The sequence below is a fragment of the Dipodomys merriami genome, unplaced genomic scaffold (assembly GCF_024711535.1).
Source record: "Dipodomys merriami isolate MVZ:Mamm:240054 unplaced genomic scaffold, mDipMer1.0.p SCAF_491, whole genome shotgun sequence".
Lineage (NCBI taxonomy): Eukaryota > Metazoa > Chordata > Mammalia > Rodentia > Heteromyidae > Dipodomys > Dipodomys merriami.
The window spans coordinates 123,711-141,683 of record NW_027206059.1 but is presented as its reverse complement, the minus strand read 5'-3'; positions in this window follow the sequence as shown (position 1 = coordinate 141,683).

Below are 17,973 nucleotides of genomic sequence, written 5' to 3'. Positions count from 1 at the left end.
TTCTTTTTCAAACATTTGTTGAGCATTAGTCAGCCATCAGCGAGCAGGCTGGAATTCAGGCAGAGAGTTGTTAGCCTTAGAACAGCCCAAGAATAGTGTCCTGTTTCACGGCTCACCTGGGACACAGGAAGGTGATGTCCCCAGGTCTCCAGGACAGAGCTCCCATCAAGCAAGTACCCAAGTTCTAGCTGGGAAGAGTCTGGAAGGAAGGGAGCATCGTCCCCCAGTGACCAGGTAGCTGGCCTGTGCAGGAGGAGTTTCCAGTACCACTGGAACTTGCTTACTTGCACCTGCTACCAGCCACACCGTGATGGCTTTTTGTCTTCCTACAAATTCTCCTTTCCCAGCCGGGACATTTCTGTGGTTTTGTATTAAACTAGAGGCTTCTTAATCTGACAGATCTCTGTCATGAGGATCAATCTGGGAAGTTCTGAGCTATTCTCACACCCAGCCTCTCTTCCCAAATCAGCCCCATGCACCAGTCACTGAAGAGAACCCACAGCAGGAAGCAGCCCCATAACTAGTCATTAGTGTCCTGTCAGCTGACAGTGGTAGTAGTGTTCTTCTGCTCTTGACATCAGCTAGTACATCACAAATCCAGCCTGAAGCGATGAGGACATTGGAAATATTGAACCGCAAAGAAAATCTTTGAAAAGCTCTAAAACCGCATTTGGGGAAAAGAAGTTAGAAGAGAAATTATCAGCCAAATTTTGATGCAAAAATGAACCTGTAGAGCCCTTCATCCTAGATGGTCTCCCAAGCTCTGATGCATCTGTCACAAACTCACAAACAGGTTCGCTGTTCGGATTAGAGGATGGAGTTGTTTGCTTCATGTCTCAGGACACATCTGTTTCAATGACCCAAGTCAGGAGAAGAGCAGAACTTGAGTCCTCTATTCTTCTTTCACAGAGTCAGTGATCATTTTCTTTCTAATCTGTTCTGATTAAAAATACAACTAGATAAGATGGCTCTGGTGACTCATGCCTCCAATTCTTAATACCTACTCTTAATACCTGCAGGATTGAGATTTGAAACTGGCCTGGGCAGAAAAGTCCAGGAGACCCCATGTCCAATCACCAGCAAAATGCTGGTCTAGAGTCATGGCTCAAGTTGGTAGAGGACCATCAGTGAGCAAGAAAGCTGAGCAAGTTACAAGGCTCTGAGTTCAAGGCCTGGTAGCAGCAAAAACAACTAAATGATATTTATCCTTAAGGAAAAATCCCCCATTAAGCTTGTATTTATTTAAAAACACAAACACTGAAATTTCAGAATAATTAAGCATTGCTTTAACAACAGCTGGATAGTTTTCCAAAAGTGTCATGAATTATAATATGGCTATAATCCAGAGTACAAAAGGCAGAATTATTTTCAAGAAGTAAATAATGTAGGAAAACTCCTATTTAACTATCGAAGCTATTTGATTCTTTGGAAGCAATGATAATTTTATGAAATGTGTTTTGTCTATCATTTAGCTTCTTTCATCCCCCAACAATCTATCAAGGTGATGCCTATTTTTAGATTTTGTTCAGAGAGTTTTGTACCAAATTAATGATTGATATACCTGTAGAGCTTTACCTGTCAAATTGACTTAGCATGAACTAGCTCACAATTGCAATGAAACTTATAAAGTTCAAAGAAACTCAGATTGCTGCCATGAAAATACAAGAGCTAAGATTTGATTAAAAAAAAATGGGTAACACTTTTCTATCTCCACAATTTGAGACAATGTTTATCATGAAGAAATAGCAACTATGGGGGGCTGGGAAGGTGGCTCAGTGGTAGAGTGCTTGCCTCGCATGCATGAGGCCCTGGGTTCAATTCCCCAGCACCACATAAGCAGAAAAAAGCTAGAAGTGGCACTGTGGCTTAAGTGGTAGAGCGCTAGCCTTGAGCTGAAGAGCTGAGGGACAGCGCCCAGGCCCAGAGTTCAGGTCCCATGACTGACACAAGAAAGGAAGAAAGGAAGAAAGAAAGAAAGAAAGAAAGAAAGAAAGAAAGAAAGAAAGAAAGAAAGAAAGAAAGAAAGAAAGAAAGAAAGAAAGAAAGAAAGAAAGAAAGAAAGGAAGGAAGGAAGGAAGGAAGGAAGGAAGGAAAGAAAGAAAGGAAGGAAGAAAGGAAGGAAGGAAGAAAGAAAGGAAGGAAGGAAGGAAGGAAGGAAGGAAGGAAGGAAGGAAGGAAGGAAATAGGAACTACACATGCTGGATATTTAGAAAACAAATATGGCAGGAAGCATTTTCTGCATCATTTAGAATTACATTTAAATAGTTATCTTGCTATAAATTAAAGAATGGAGTAATTATGTGCCCTAGCTTTCATAACTGTCATACTCTAAATTCCTAGAAATTAATAAATACAAATCAAGCACACTTTATCTTTTTCTCTCATTAAATAAGACAGCAATTCAGCAAGTGTAATGCAGAGTTACAGACCCTAGCACATTATTAAAGAGAACAAGGATGCCGTGTTAGTGGAAGTATTTGTAACACTTCCGCTGGCTTTGATGCCTCAGATGGGCAGGAATAAATTACAAATAGCATGTAGAGTTTTTGACATAGTGATAGTTTTTCTAGTTGAATCCGCCCCTCTTCTCGCAGAGGTGAATGGTTCCTAGGCACCAACCAGTTCTGAAGGAATGCCATAGCCAGCGAATCAGACTAATGGACAGCAGGAATATTTATAGACTTGAGCAAGAGCAGGGAAGAAGGCTTCCCATCCCTCACCAGAGTGCCATCTAACCCTGCTTCCGGTTTTGAAGGGTCGGAAGGAGCAGGCAATGTATGGTGGCCGTTTGTAGTGAACCTGCCGTGGATGGCAATCCCGCATCTCTGGGCTGTGAGGCCTCGTTCAGCCCAACTGAAGGACTGGAAAGAGGAAGGGAAGAAGATTTTCTTTATTTAAAAAAGAACAAATAAAAACTACCCTGGCCAGATACCAGAGGTGGCTCCTGCCTGTAATCCTAGCTGCTTGGGAGGCTGAGATCTGAGGACTGAGGTTCAGAGCTGGCTCCAGGAGACAAATCCAGGAAGCACTTACCTTCCATCAACCAGCAAAGAGCTAAAGTGGAGCTGTGGCTCAAGTGGTACCTAGCCAGCCTTGAGTGAAAAAGCTAAGACAACACTTAGGAGCTGAGTTCAAGCCCCAGGACCAGCACACACACATGCGCACATGTATGCACACGCATCTATGCATACACACGCACACACATGCTAGCTTGGACACACACACACACACACACACACACACACACACACACACACACACACACCACACCACACACCACACACCACATACCACACACTTCTATAAAACTGTCTTTGGAACAGGTTGCTAGGGAGCATACAGTGCTATTTCCCAACAGGTTCTACTGTTTGCAGGTTGCAGGTTTATTACTGTTGGTTTTTCTTCTTGAGCCAATTTTGAGGCTGTCACTCTTTCCTATTTTTCTCCATCTTCTTGCTGCAAACTAGATTTCCGAGGGTCCCGGTCCAATCAGACAGCTTGGCCTAGTCAGCCCTACGAGGACATCAGGGGAGGAGGAGGGGAGGGGAGCCCATTTTTCCTGTCCCCTGACTCAGGCAGTGGCTGTCTCTTCTGGGGGCGCACACTGTCACTACACAGCTTCTTCTCAGGGTCCCCAGAACCCTCACCTCTGCCACAAGCCCGCCGTTAGGGGAAGCATGGAGCTTAGACTCCAGCCATACCGTCTCCTTTGTGTATCCAGCCCTAGGGGCAGCGCCGCTCTCCCGACGCGACGAACCTGAGGATTGCTTCACCACCTCTCCTGGTTCACTTTGAACTTCTCCTTTTGCAATGACTCTTGTATTAGATTCCTTTCACTGAATTCCTTGGAGACGCTTTGTTTTCCTGACTGGACCTGGCTCATCTTGATCGTCCATATTCTAGAAAGTTAGCGACTTCCTTTGGCTTTCCTTGTTTATTGCACATGGAAGAAAAATGCTGGTATAATATTCAATGAGGAGGTTTACAATCTGTTTTTGTTCCTTTTGCACTTCAACATTGTGTACTTTTCTCTTTCAGCTCTGTTCCTTGTCTCTGTATCTCTATCTCTGTGTGAGTGTATGTGTATATCTGTCTGTCTCTCTCTAACCTCTTTTTCTGAAAATGTGTCTAACATTTAAGCTAAAAATGGAGGAAAGGACCTGTATATCCCTTTCATTTAAAAAGTTTTGTCTGGACAGATGATTGGTTGCCTATGAGAGGAAAGTTGCAGACACAGGCAAATAAAGTGGAGAGAATGATTTTAATTTCATATATCAAATCATAGTTTGCCTTTTGAACCATTTGAATGTTTCATTTATTCAAACACTTCAATTGAAAATAATTTAAGAGAATAGATTTGTATTTGCCTGCTTTGTCTTAGTGCTTCGATTTCTGCTTTATCAAATTAGCTTTCGCTATTTTGATTTCTATCACCATGTCTAATATAACTATTCTTCTAGCTCATTTGTCTCAGTTTTCTCATCCTTTAAAACAGTAAGTTTAAGGCTACAATTTATCTTGAAATACCATGTGAGCCACATAGCAGTTTTTGAAAGGACTAATTTCATGTTTATTTTAAAATATTTTATTATCTACACTGTCACATTCTACTTAATCACTGATTATTTAATTTTGTCTTTAATTTTTCAACTATAGCTGATCTTTACTGTTAGTTTCTAATTTAAATTTACCATGACAAAACATTGTAGCTTACACAGCACACTTACTTTGGAATTGACTAGTTTATTGATTGGCTTATTTTTTAGTATGGGTGTGTTAAAGTGTCACTCCACGCCTGCCAATTTTTCTTCCTTTTTTCTATATGAAGACTATGTTGTTAGTGGTATAAAAGTCCATTCATTTTCATATTTTTTGGTAGATTGGTAGTTATATTATTTAGTATCATATTTTATTTTGATCAGTGCATATATTCTATCTTTCCCAATGTCAGTAAGTCTTTACTAGCTTTTTCTGTGTGTATTTAACCATCTTACTCCTTGCTTGTCTTTATATTTTAGAATGTTTTTAGGGTAGCTATATATCTTGAAAGAAACATAGGCCTGGATTTTGAAGAAATGAATTGGAGGCTTAGGATGTAGTTCCATGGTGAAGCATGTACGCTGCATTCCAGAGGCCCCAGCTTGGCCAGGGAGCAGTGGCTCATACCTGTAATCCTAGCTACTCAGGAGGCTGAGATCTGAGGATCGTGGTTTGAAGCCAGCCTAGACAGGAAAGCCTATGAGATTCTGTATCTCCACTTAAACACTACAAAAACCAGAAGTAGAGTTGCGGTTCAGCACCAGCCTTGAATGAAAAAGTTCAGGGATAGTGCCCAGGCCCTAAATTCAAGCCCCAAGACCAACAAACACACATACACATACTCACATACACACATAATCACACACGCATACACATACACACACACACACACAAAGAATGGAAAAAAATAAGACTCATTATTTTTATGTGATAAAACTCATTATTTTTATGTGACGTGATTGTATGCCTAGAAACTCCTAAGGGAGGCAGGATGATTGGGGATCAGTGGCTCCCATGTAATGCTAGCTATTGAGATCTAGAGGATTATCATTTGAAGTCTGCCCAGTCAGACAATCCTATGAGACTCCATATCTAATTAACCAGCCAAAAGCTTGACTGGAGATGAGGTTTGAGTGGCAGTGTGCAGGCTGCTAGCAAGCTGAGAACTCAAGATCTTGAGTTTAAGCCTCGATAATGGCATGAAAAAAACCAACCAGTTGTTATATTCATTTGAATTTTGACTTAATCATCCCAGCTATATGAACAGAAGTCTTAATTTATGTATATAATATAGATCATTTAAAATCACAAATGGAAAATACGACTCTTAGATGTGTTCTGTGCATCATCAATTAAAATAATCCTAGTCTGTAGGAGGCAAATATAAACCTTGGACAACAAAATTTCTTAGCTACTTCAAAAAATACACTCGATTAGTATTTTTCTTTAATAAGTAGGTTTTATTTTATAATTCTTTATTCTAACCAGTGGCTTATTCGTGACATATATATTTCTACTGTCTTTATTTGCTCTCTTTTAACCATCCTTTTTCTTTCTGTAATTTCCCTTTTTCTTTTCTAGCTTTCTGCTGACTTGATGAATATTTTTATTCCATTTTTAATTTCCTCTGTGCTTTGTAAACTATAAATTACATGTCTATTATTGTTTTTACATTTATATTTAATACATATATAACTTTTTCTTCCTTCTTTCTCTTTTTCTCCCCCCCCCCCCCGTCTCTCTCTCTCTCTCTGTCTCTCTTTTTGGCAGGATCTTACTACGTAGCTCAGGCCAGCTGACCTTAAACTCTCAATCTTGCTACCTCAGCTTCTCAAATGCTGAGATTACAGGTATGTGCTACCACACCTGGGTATAAATTTTTATTAAAAAAAATTATTCTGCTGGGTGCTGGTGGCTCAGGCCTGTAATCCTAGCTAATTAGGAGCCTGAGATCTGAGGATTGTGGTTCAAAGCCAGCCTGGGCAGGAAAAGTCCTTGAGACTCTTATCTCCAATAAACCATGAGAAAACCGGAAGTAGCACTCTAGTTCAAGTGGTACAGTGCTAGTCTTGAGCTGAAGGGCTGAGGGTCAGCACCCAGGCCCAGAGTTCAAGCCCCACAACCGACCAAAAATAATATTTATCAGCATCTTCCTAATATACACTGAGGGTCTGGGCATGATTTAGCCACTTACAGAACAAATCTTGATCTTTTTATTATTGAGCTTTGGTTTTTCCTCCGTTTTAGTACAGAAAGTTAATTTTTACAGTCAATAGTTAACTAAAGTATCTGTGCATATTTGATCAGCATCTTTACTTACCACCATTTACTCAGCATCTCCTAACCTTCCTGGTGAAAGCCTGGTTCTCGTTAGCACTGAGATCTTTACCTTCTGTATCTCAGTTTTATCTTGCCTTTTTCTGTAAATTAAGATGCAAAACTATATCTGCATCACAGTGTTGTGTCTGTGTTAGCCTTTGTTATTACTAAATAGTAGCATCAGACTCATTCCCTTATATTGAACTTAATCATTGAGTTGGTCTCTAAGGGTAGCTTCCCCACGTGAAATGTCTCTAATTTGTCTCTTTTTAGTGAGAGTTTAATTTCTGCATGACAATGTAGCTAGATTGAAAATTATTCTTCTTTGGCAGGTTGAATAATTATTTCATCTATCACTCTGTTGCAAGACCAATTGTTGTTATTCCTTTGTTCGTGACCTATCTTTTCTCCCTGTAGCTTTTGGGATTCTATTTGCCCCTTAATGCTAGTTAATTTGTTTGTTTTACAATTTCTTTACAAAATGGATTCCTCCACCCCACCCTGAGCTCGAACTCAGGGCCTTGGCTTTGTCCCTGAGCTTCTCTGTCTCAAGGCTAGTGCTCTACCACTTGAGCCATAGTGCCATTTCCAGCTTTTTCTGAATAGTTTATTGTAGATAAGTCTCCCGGATTTTCCTACCCAGACTGTCTTTGAACAGTGATCCTCAGATCTCAGCCCCCTCAGTAGCTAGGATTATATGCGTGAGTCACTGACACCCAGCTATGGATTTTTCCCTTAGAATTTGTTGTGAACTTTTAATTTGAGGATCTATGTCTTAAATCCTCAAACATTCTCACCACTTATTTCTCCACATGTTGTCCCTTCATTTTTACTTTTACTGTTTTTCTCTGGAACTTTCTACAGATTTGCTTTGGAGTCTCTTAATCTATTGCTTATGAATTATGTCTTCTTTTTTCTGATTTTGTCTCCTTGTGTCACCTTGGTGGCATACTCCTCACCACTGTTTTTTAATTCTCTCTTTGGTTCCAGTGTAGAGTTTACCCTATTAGCAGCCTTCTTTGAAATAATTTATTTGTTTTCAAAGTTTCCAATTAGTTCTCTTAAAACTTCCTCTGAAGAATGTGTTCATTTTTGTTATATTCTATAAATAATCTACTCAATTGTGTAAATACCACACTCACGTACTGAGGTGGAAAATTCAAGACTTTGACTAAGCTTTCAAGAGAGTAATACTTTCAACTCACTTTATTTTACTTAGGATATTCATCAACTGAAAGCCTGTCTTGTGTAGCAATTATGTCTCTGCAATAGTAAAGGTTCTTAAAGGTCTTATTTTTCTTTGAACTTTCTATTCTTGTCATTCTCAGGGAATCAACTGTGCATCAAACGTATTGATGGCACACTCATTCTAAGGAAAATCAAGATGAAAGTCATCAGGCACGCAAAAATACAATAACTAATATTACGTATCCCAGTTTCTCCCCTGGCTGGGCGGAGGTGGTGGGTTAATTTGCATGACTCATAGGATGCAGCCTGCAGGAGCTCTGGGGATGGAGAATACAACTGGTCTAACCACAATACTGACACTGTGCCATCTTCCCTTCCAAACACACCTCAAAATCTGTATACACGCATCGAAGGGTCAGAAAGAACGTTCCAGAATATTCTTTTCAGAGGCTGTTAGCCCCGCCGTCTTTTCTCAAGGGCCTCTTTCAATCTACAGAACATTGCCATTTGTCCTCTGTGACCTCCCAGAGGTGACTCTGCGATTCGGTTTTAAAATAGACACTTCACTGATGTATTTTTCACCAGGAGCTCAGACTCAAGGCAAGCATCCCCTTTAATACAGGGTCCCCGAGTCCTTCAAAAGGTCTGTGTCACAGGTTCTGAAGACGGGCCACCTCTGCAGTGCTAGTCTGGGTGGAATCTCAAGACTGATATTGATTCTAACTAAATGTGCTACGAGCAGGCCGAAGGCCCCTCAACCTTTTCTAACTAGTGTTAGATATTGTGATGCCTCCCTCCCTCCCTCCCTCCCTCCCTGCCTCTCTCTCTCTCTCTCTCTCTCTCTCTCTCTCTCTCTCTCTCTCTCTCTCTCTCTCTCTCTCTCTCTCTCTCCCTTCCTTCATTTATTGTTTATTTGTTTATTATTTACTGCTGATACTGGGGTTGAACTCAGGACCAGCAGCACGGCTTACTTTTTCACTCAAGGCTGACACTCTAACCCTTAAGCCATATGGTTACTTGTTTTTTTTTGTTGTTTTGTTTTGTTTTATTTTGTTTGTCAGTTGTGGGGCTTGAACTCTGGGCCTGGGCTCTGTCCCTCAGCTCTTAAGCTGAAGATTAGCACTCTACCACTTGAGCTACAGCACCACTTCTGGTTTTCTGGTGGTTTATTGGAGATAAGTGTCTCACGGACTTTCCTGCCCGGGCTGGCTTTGAACCACAATCCTCAGAACTCAGCCTCCTGAGTAGCTAGGATGACAGGTGTGAGCCACCGGCACCTGGCTACTTCTGGCTTTTTGTTGGTTAACTGGGGTTGAAAATCTCACAGACTTCTCTACCCCAGCTAGCTTTGAACTTCAGTCCTCAGATCTCAGCCTCCTAAGTAGGTAGGATAACAGGCATGAGCCGGGTGCCAGGTTGCATTTTCTAGCCATGTTTACCCTTAGTATTCAAGCATCCCTCCGAGGGTCATGCAGCTATTGTGTGCTATGATGCTTTTATTCTCCACGGAGTGTGTGTCTTCTCACTTTAACCTTTTTACTCTCTAGTTTGGACACGCAACACCATTTTCCACATAGCATGGGAGAGCCTCCGGACTCACTTGTACCCTGATAGCTCACTGTCTCCTCTGGTTCAGTTCCACGCCTATTGGGACACGTCTCTTGTTGACTAGCTTCACTTATAATCAGATTTGGGGCTGGAAGATGATAGAGACATTGACCCTCTAATAGAGACATTGCAGGTTACAAAGCACCTGGCAAGTTAAAGTAAAATAGTTAACACATTGAGCCAAGGACTGGAAATTATGTCTCCTAACTCTTGGTCTAATGCATATGAAAGCAGAGTACCTATGAATAGATAAATATGAACATTTGGTGTGTTCACAAACCACCTGAGATACCCCATACTTTGTAATGAGTCTATTAGTAATATAGAAATTGTTACTTCTGACATGTTCTAAAGAAAATCAACAACCTCCTCGATCCATTATGAGGTACTTAAGTACTTGGGTCGGAGAGTTTGAAAAGCACAGGAAGACAGCCAAAGGAGCTATAAGCAAGTGGGCAGCTTTCCCAGCAAGCCCCACAAGGAAAAAGAAGCAACGAATTAGTGAATCAGAGTTCTTATAATAGTTCTATTATGATGTCTAATTGTGAGTGGAGGCCCTATGACGCTATCACTAGGCTGCGCATTCTGGTGGAAAAACATTGACTCAACTTGCATGCTTTCAGAGCACTAAAACTTGAACAAGCTCTTGACACTTAAAAGAAGCTCAAGCTACAAGAGTCTAACTTCATTGTATGGACAAAACTGTATTCAAAACCACAAAGACTTGATTAGCCCAACCACCATCAGAGTTTATTTTTGAATCTTCACTAGCAACTTGCTGGAGATCACCCAGCCTAGTAACAGTGACGTCAGAGACGGATTTGAACTCAAGCTGCTCCCACTGTTGGTGAGCCCCCAATCACTATGGTCTTGAAGCTCCATTTCACCGTAGTGGGTGGTGAGAGGGTGTGTCTACACCAAGTAGGAAAAATGGTAAGTAGTGGTTGAGTTCTGGGTAGATTTTAAAGGCAGAACTGGGTTGGATCTTCCATGTGATAGAGTGAGAAGAGTCAACAGTGATCCCGAGGTGCTGATACTAAGGCCATGATAGATCAATGTTGCTTTTGGAGAAAGAGGATGTATTGTTCAGGGCTCTCCAGAGGGAAAAAAAGTGTGTGCGTGTGTGTGTGTGCGCGCGTGTGTACGTGCGTGCATGGTACACACGTAGGCTAAATGATCTTGGAAGGCGAGTTGGAAGCTTGCACGTAGGAAAGCCAATGATTTGGTTTCAACCTGAAGGCTCATGGTCTTGAAACCAAGAAGGGCTGGTATTTCAGTTCAAGGAGCCAGTACCAGAAAGAGCTGGAGAAAGCCAACGTCAAAACACTAAGGAAGTGAGAGGGAAATCTGTCTTCCTTGGGGAGGGGTCTGCCCTTATGTTCTTTTCAGGTTTTGCTGAGGGGGACCTGAATCTGGGAGAGCAGCTTGCCTCATTCAGTTTACCATTTCAGAGGTTGATCTTATTAAAATACACGCATGCACGCGCATGCACGCGCGTGCGCGCACACACACACAGAACAACACCCAGAACAATGTTCCACCAAATGGCCAGGTCACATTGGCACGTCACAGAAGAGGAGCGAATTTTGAGAGGAAGTCAGGCTTCTGGAAGAGGAAATTTGCTTCTGATGTCAGTTTGGTGATGTGTGTCAAAGGAGGATGTGGCCCAGCAGTTGTGTCCTAGAGACACAGTATTTTTTTTTCTTTTCCTTGTGCATTCTGCATGCAGTCCTGATGTGAAGTTCCTTGTGCCAACATTGACTTTAATTGACTCAGCCTCGGTCATTAGGAGTAAATTGCTGATCACGGACACTTATTTAGTTGTATTGAACAACTTACTGTCAGCATCATGGTTCCCCACACTTCTGAACCTTCCTTACTCCTCTTGGTGGATGTGCTCTCTCTCTCTCTCTCTCTGCTCCCCTTCCCCCAGCACCCTCCCAGGACCTGCCAAAAACCCACAAGGGGGCGTCTCTCTCCTCCCCATTGGCTCGCCCTTAATTCCATCATTAGGCAGGCTCAGCCTACAGACATTTCCTGTCTTCCATTCATTAGATTCCCTTTCTTATTTTGTCTGCTTTTATTCCTTTCTAGAAAGTCCTCATTTTCTTTTTTTTTTAACTGTGTATATATACATATAATTATAGCAATGTAGAAAAGAAAAAGGGACTAAAAATACCGAAAGGCCCACTACAATGATTGCACAACTAGGTTTCTAAAGTTTGCTGAAATCATATATACTTAAAGATACAACTTGATAAAATAGGCTTGTTTTATGAACTGATTTTTTTTATTGTTTTAAGTAAGTTTTTACACTTTCTAAATTGGTAAACCTTTCACGTATTTGTGGTGTAAAACTTAATGCTTGACTATATGTATATGCGTTATGAAGTGACAAAATCCAGTTTGTCAACACAGGCCTATTGAATGTTTCATTATTTATATAATAAAAACTAGTTCCTAAGCAATGGCTATTTCAATGGTCACACACACAGTGACTTGTTTGAAATAATGGAAAGAAGGAAAGGAAGGAATGAAGAGAAAATGGAGAATTATTGGCTTACCTAATTGACCTTGTAAGACAAGTAATGTTTAGTCGGCTGCATCCAGCTGTCCACACAAGCCTGGTCTGACCCCGTTGCTCCTCTCCATTCTCCTCTAGGTTCACTTGATCTCCAGGCGGGCCTTGTGCATGTCCTATCAAGATGGCCCTCCAATGCTTCAACCTCCTGCCATCTCAGGACCCCCTGAGGAGAAATGTCCCTCTTCTGGTAGTTCAGAAAAATTCCCAGGGAAAGCTTCAACAGGGCCGGTCTGAGTTCCACGCTCGTCTGAGAACCATGATCAAGATGATCGCGGCTGGGTGGCCTGTGTGCTGCCCAGTTACAGAACGATCGGCCACCCAAGCCGCTCACAAGCCGGGGACTCAGGGGAAGGTGACAGATTCACGCAGGAGTCCCCTTACCAGCTTATTAGGAAGCCCTAAAGGAACAGTTCTTCAGGCAGATAAACATATTTATCTTCAAAAAGCAATAACAGCGTAGTTTATATCTATCAGATGTCCATGGTTTGAAACCAGTATTTGGAACCATTGGAACCAATATTTACCATATTATTTCTACATTGAGGGGGGCCACTATTAACCCTTGCTAACCAGATTTGTCTTTTTGTTCTGGAGGTACTCAGGTCCTTGTACTTGCTAGGCAGCCACCCCCATCCCTAATGTTTACTTTCATTCTTTTCCTAACAGGGTCTCCTGTTTTCCTGCAGGTAGGCCTCCACTCGGGTCCTCCCCATTACGCGTTCTGGATAGCATTCCTGGGAAGACAGGCACACATCTGATCCCTCCAATCTCAGCCTTGTAAGTAGCTACTATTCCAGGTGAGACTTGTCTTTGATGACGTCTGTCAGTAACCCCTTGGTGGATGGAGTGCAGACCCAGCTCATCCACACCATCACTAGCCAAGCCTAGGCATCCTGACGGTCCTGAGCATGCGCCGGCCACGCCCAGCCCTCCAACTCCATTCCCTGCTGGAATGGTAAAAATAGTCTCCCTCTCCTACTGACTTCATGGGACCCTCCTTTAAACCTGGGCAGAGGAGGAGGAAGAGAAATCTGAAGGACCCAATTCTACCCAAATGGACGATTAAGCTTTGGGGTGCACACTAAATAACTGGGAGACAACGTGAACCAGGGTTTGATGTCATAAAATAATGGCGATGATCCTGTGTATGATGGATGGCAGAAGCTGGACTGGAGAGAGAGTTTGCCAGCAAAAACAAATGATGGACACAACTATTTTCAAACTCTCTGTAAGCCATGGAGTCTCTTCGTCAAAGGGGATCTTATTCTAATTTGAAAAAGAAGGCAGCAGAGCTGAAGAGGAGCCAGACCCAGCCCATTCCCTCCCCCTCCCCTCACCCCAGTGCCCCTTCCAGGGAATTCTTAGGGCTCAACACGGCTTAAAATCCGCTGACCTCGGCTGTCTACCATGAAGAGTCCACGTGAAGAATGCGGCTCATGCAGAGGCAGACCGACAGCGCCTAGGCTTTGTTCCCGTGGCAAAAGAGAGTGCGGAGAGGAGGCTTGATTCTGTGTGGAGCCCACAGAATCCAACCATCACACAGATACCTCTGGGCGAGGGCTCATCAGACAATGAGTCATGTGTTCTGTTCTGAAACTATGGTAGCTACTTCTTCTTCTTCTTCTTCTTCTTCTTCTTCTTCTTCTTCTTCTTCTTCTTCTTCTTCTTCTTCTTCTTCTTCTTCTTCTTCTTCTTCTTCTTCTCCTTCTTCTCCTTCTTCTCCTTCTTCTCCTTCTTCTTCTTCTTCCTCCTCTTCCTCTTCCTCTTCTACCTTTTGAAAGGTAAACCTTTCCTTAGCAGCACATGTAATTCTAACTACCTGAGGTTATTTCTTTTAGCCAGCATTTTCCTAGTTTTAATTGTGGCAAACCTTTGCTTACTTGTTCAGCGGGCCCTGGCCAGGGAAGAGCTGGCTATACGTCTCTCGCTCTTCCCTGGTGTATTATTTACATTTCCTTCATACCCTTAGATTGTGAAGCTTCCTCAAGAAGAAAACCGGTTCCTTTCAAGTATGCATCTCTTAAAGTTGAGTGTGATGTGGCATCCTTGCAATCCCAGGTTCTCAGGAGGTAGAGGTAGGAAGATCACTAGCTTCAGGTCAATGCAGTTGAAGTGAGCCAGACCTTATCTCAAAAACCAAATACAAACAAATGGACTGGGAGTGTGGTTCAGCTCAGTGCCCCATGGCACCAGAAGAACAGCGTTAGCTGTGTGAATGGCACGGCAGAGGTAGGATGGCCACACAGCTTGTCCAACCACCAGTGCCCAGGAGAATTCAGGCAGGCAGCGTGAAGTGTTTGAGCAGAGGCTTTGAATGTGATTTGAAAGCAAGTTTTGTAAACTTCAGTTTGTCTTGGTGCTGCAGCAGAAGGGACGCGGGTTCGCGGCACGGCAGGCCAGCAGGTCCCTAGGTGAGATCCCGCAGCTGCATCTTCACATCTGGAAAACACAAGTCCATAACCCTGTGGTCACAACTTTCTCACAACTCCTTCTGACATAGTTGACATAGCTTGGACTGCGATAAGGAAAATGCCCCAGACTGGGTGGCTGATACAATAAATACTTCTTTCTCGCAGTTCTGAAGGCTGGGAGGTCTCAAATGAAGGTGAAGGTTCAGTTTATTGAGTTCTTAGTGACAGCCTTCTTTCTGACTGACAGGTAAAAGGCTTCTTTCGGTGTCATTATAGGAGAGAGAGGAGAGGCAAGAAAAAAAGAGAGGAGAGGAAGGAAGGAGAAGAAAAGAGAGAAGAGGAAGAGAAGAGAGGAAAGGAGAAAAGAGGAAGCCAGCAGCTTTTGACTGGGGATTAGGTTTCAGCATATACATACAGGGGTGCATGTTGCCTTACATCATCCCAGAAGCAAAATAGCACCCCTGGTTTAATCCATTCCTTCATTGCTTGCTATAATTCCCTTTGAGTACAAATGAGGTAGAGTGGATCCACTGAACTCATGTGGACATGAGCTCAACACAAGGGGGCCATGTTTTGTCAGGCTGGGCAATCAAGCCCATTCCTATATGGGAAAGGCCTGGCCCTGTAACTGATATTAGCCATGCATACAACAAATGCTGCCAGACAGCAGCATGCAGCGAAGGCACCTCTTAGGGGCGGGCGCCACGCTGCCTCATCTTCTGCACCTTTCCGAGGTAACTGGCAGGATCTCTGACACCTCTGAGAAACAGCATTTGGAGAAGCAGATCCTGTCTTCCTCTGATTCCGTTAGGTTGCATTGATTGTTTCTACAGGAAGCCAGCACCTTGCTCAGCTTCTCCCCAGCACTCTCCACCCAGGCCACTGCTCCTACTTTGATTTGGGGTCTTTGGGAAATTGTGTTCTGTCTGGTTGATTGCCATGGCTCACATCTAATCCTAGCTACCCAGGAGAGCTAAGAGTTCAGAGGATATAGGTGCTAGGCCAGCCTGAACAGACAGAGGAACCCCATCTCAACCAGAGACTGGTGAGGACTTGTCATCCCTGGCTAAGAGAGGAATCACACATAGAAATCCTGGAGCCTAGGCCACCCGGGCACACATGGAGACCCTACTTCAAAAATAACCAATGCAAAAAGGGACCGGAGGTGTGACTCAAGTGGTAGAGCACAGGCTCAAGGCTCCAAGTTCAAACCCTCACACTCCGCCCCTCCTCCCCCAAAACACATGTGTTCTGTGCACTCCTGAATTTTTGTATGCCCTACAGTTATAGAGCTCTGTCAGGTTCGGGCCTTGTATGAGGTACAAAGAATAAAATACAGGTCAGAAATAGATAGTAAATAGAATGTAATTGGATCATGGAAATGCCAGGAGAGGAATGCCTAGGTTCTTAGACTCTGAGAAGGTGACAGGCACGGCTAGAGGCGGCTCTATGCAGAAATGAGGGCTTGGCCGGAAGCCTCTGCTGTCCAGACTTCACACAGTGAGTATAGCTGTGGAGCACTTCCACTTGGAAGGAAACTTGGGAACCTCCTTCTGCTTCCTTCCAGGGTGATATGTTCTGGAATCATAGGGTCTGAGTTCAAATTTTGGTCTCTAGCACACGAAACTGTGTGGTTAAAGGAAGTTCCTGAAGCTTTCTGTGTCTCGGTGACTTCTCTAGGGATGGACTGGGAACAGGGCACATTTTTAGTTAACAATTGGTGGCTAAAATTGACAGCTTTGCTGATTATAAGCCCCCTACAAATAAAAAAATTCCTATTTTTTTCAGAAGTCTTCAGGATCCAATATGAAAGGCAGACCATGCTCTAGTCAGACGTTGAATTGTATCAGAGAATGCAGAATGAAAGGCTTTTCCATTTTCTTCCCCCGTCATTGTCTTGGTATAACCTTTCCCCTAATGACCATAAACCTCTCATATACATCTGACAACACACGAACAAGACAATAAACCCACTAATTCATACTCTTCTCAAAATTGATGACATGAAACCCACAGCTCGGGAAACCCCTTCTTAACAAAAGGACCCAATTGGGAACATTTAACTACAAAGGAAACACACATGGAGAGACCCCTGGCTGGTGGTGAATGTCAGCCCGTTACAACCTCTTATTGGGAGATGGAAAGCACTGAAATGCACACCTCCCAGCAGCCAATGCTTGTTAGGCTAGGGAGAAATGAAGGCTTCAAAAGCAGCACAACTCTTCGTCTTAAAAGATACCATGTAATTAAGATGTTCAGTTAAATAAGGCTGACCTTTCCCCTAATAAGAAGGTTTTGTTATGTAGAGATAGATATTAATATAATATACTCAGAGGGCTCATGCTGGAAAAGGCACATCTAATTCTCCCTTTGGGATTTCTGCCTTGTGTAACTACTTAAAGGTCACAATCCAATACATCCAGCCAGGGTTACTAAAGGGCTTCAACCCCGGGTGCTAGGGTTGCTGCTAGAGCTGATGCAGAGTGTGGTCGCCGATTCCTGCTTCCTGCCAAGATCACTGCTGCGTAGGGAACTGGGTTAGCTTTGCCCCTCAATGCTCACACTGTCCTGTAGAACATTCTGGAGTGTGCTGTGTTCTGTGGGATCTAGCGGGATGTGGGGGCACTGTTGGGTGAAACAAAGTCCCACTCACTTGTGGCAAGATTGTTTGGAGTCTGTGGCAGGGAATGAGTCTCCAGCGGGAGGCAAGGTGTGCCCTCTTCAACTTGACTCAGAAACTTTTCTGAGAAAGCTTCTGACGGGACCGAGTGTTTTCAAAAGCACACCGTCCTAATGCTGCAGGTGCACGTGGAGGTTGAAAGGATCCATCCCCTTCAGCCTTGGGCCTGGGCAGCCACCGTCCCAAGGACGCAGTCTAAACTTCCAGGTGGCCTTGAACGTCTGGCTCCTGCCCCAACCTCATCTCTCATCACGCACTATTCTACCTGAGTTCTCCCAGAAGGAACCGCTGGCTGATTTTTTTCCTTAGTCTTTTCACTGGCTTCCATACCCTCTCCATCTTCATTCTATCAGAGTCACTGCTCTGCTCCTTCGGGGCTGGGATGTGTTCAGTGTGCTCTTGCTGTCTCTCCAGTGGCTCCCATTGTGCCTGGCGCACCAAATGCTCTCATGTTATTTGTGACATTACTGAAGGGATAGCTGTTGTTGGACAGTTGCTTGGGACTTCAGGAGTGCCTGGGACTCCACTTGATGAGAAGATTCATAATGGTTTGTCTACGTGTACTTAGGCAGCAGAGAGTTCTTTTTCTGCCTTCGTCACCAAAGTATGCTTTTAGGGTACGGTGATGAAGCCAGTGCTGATTA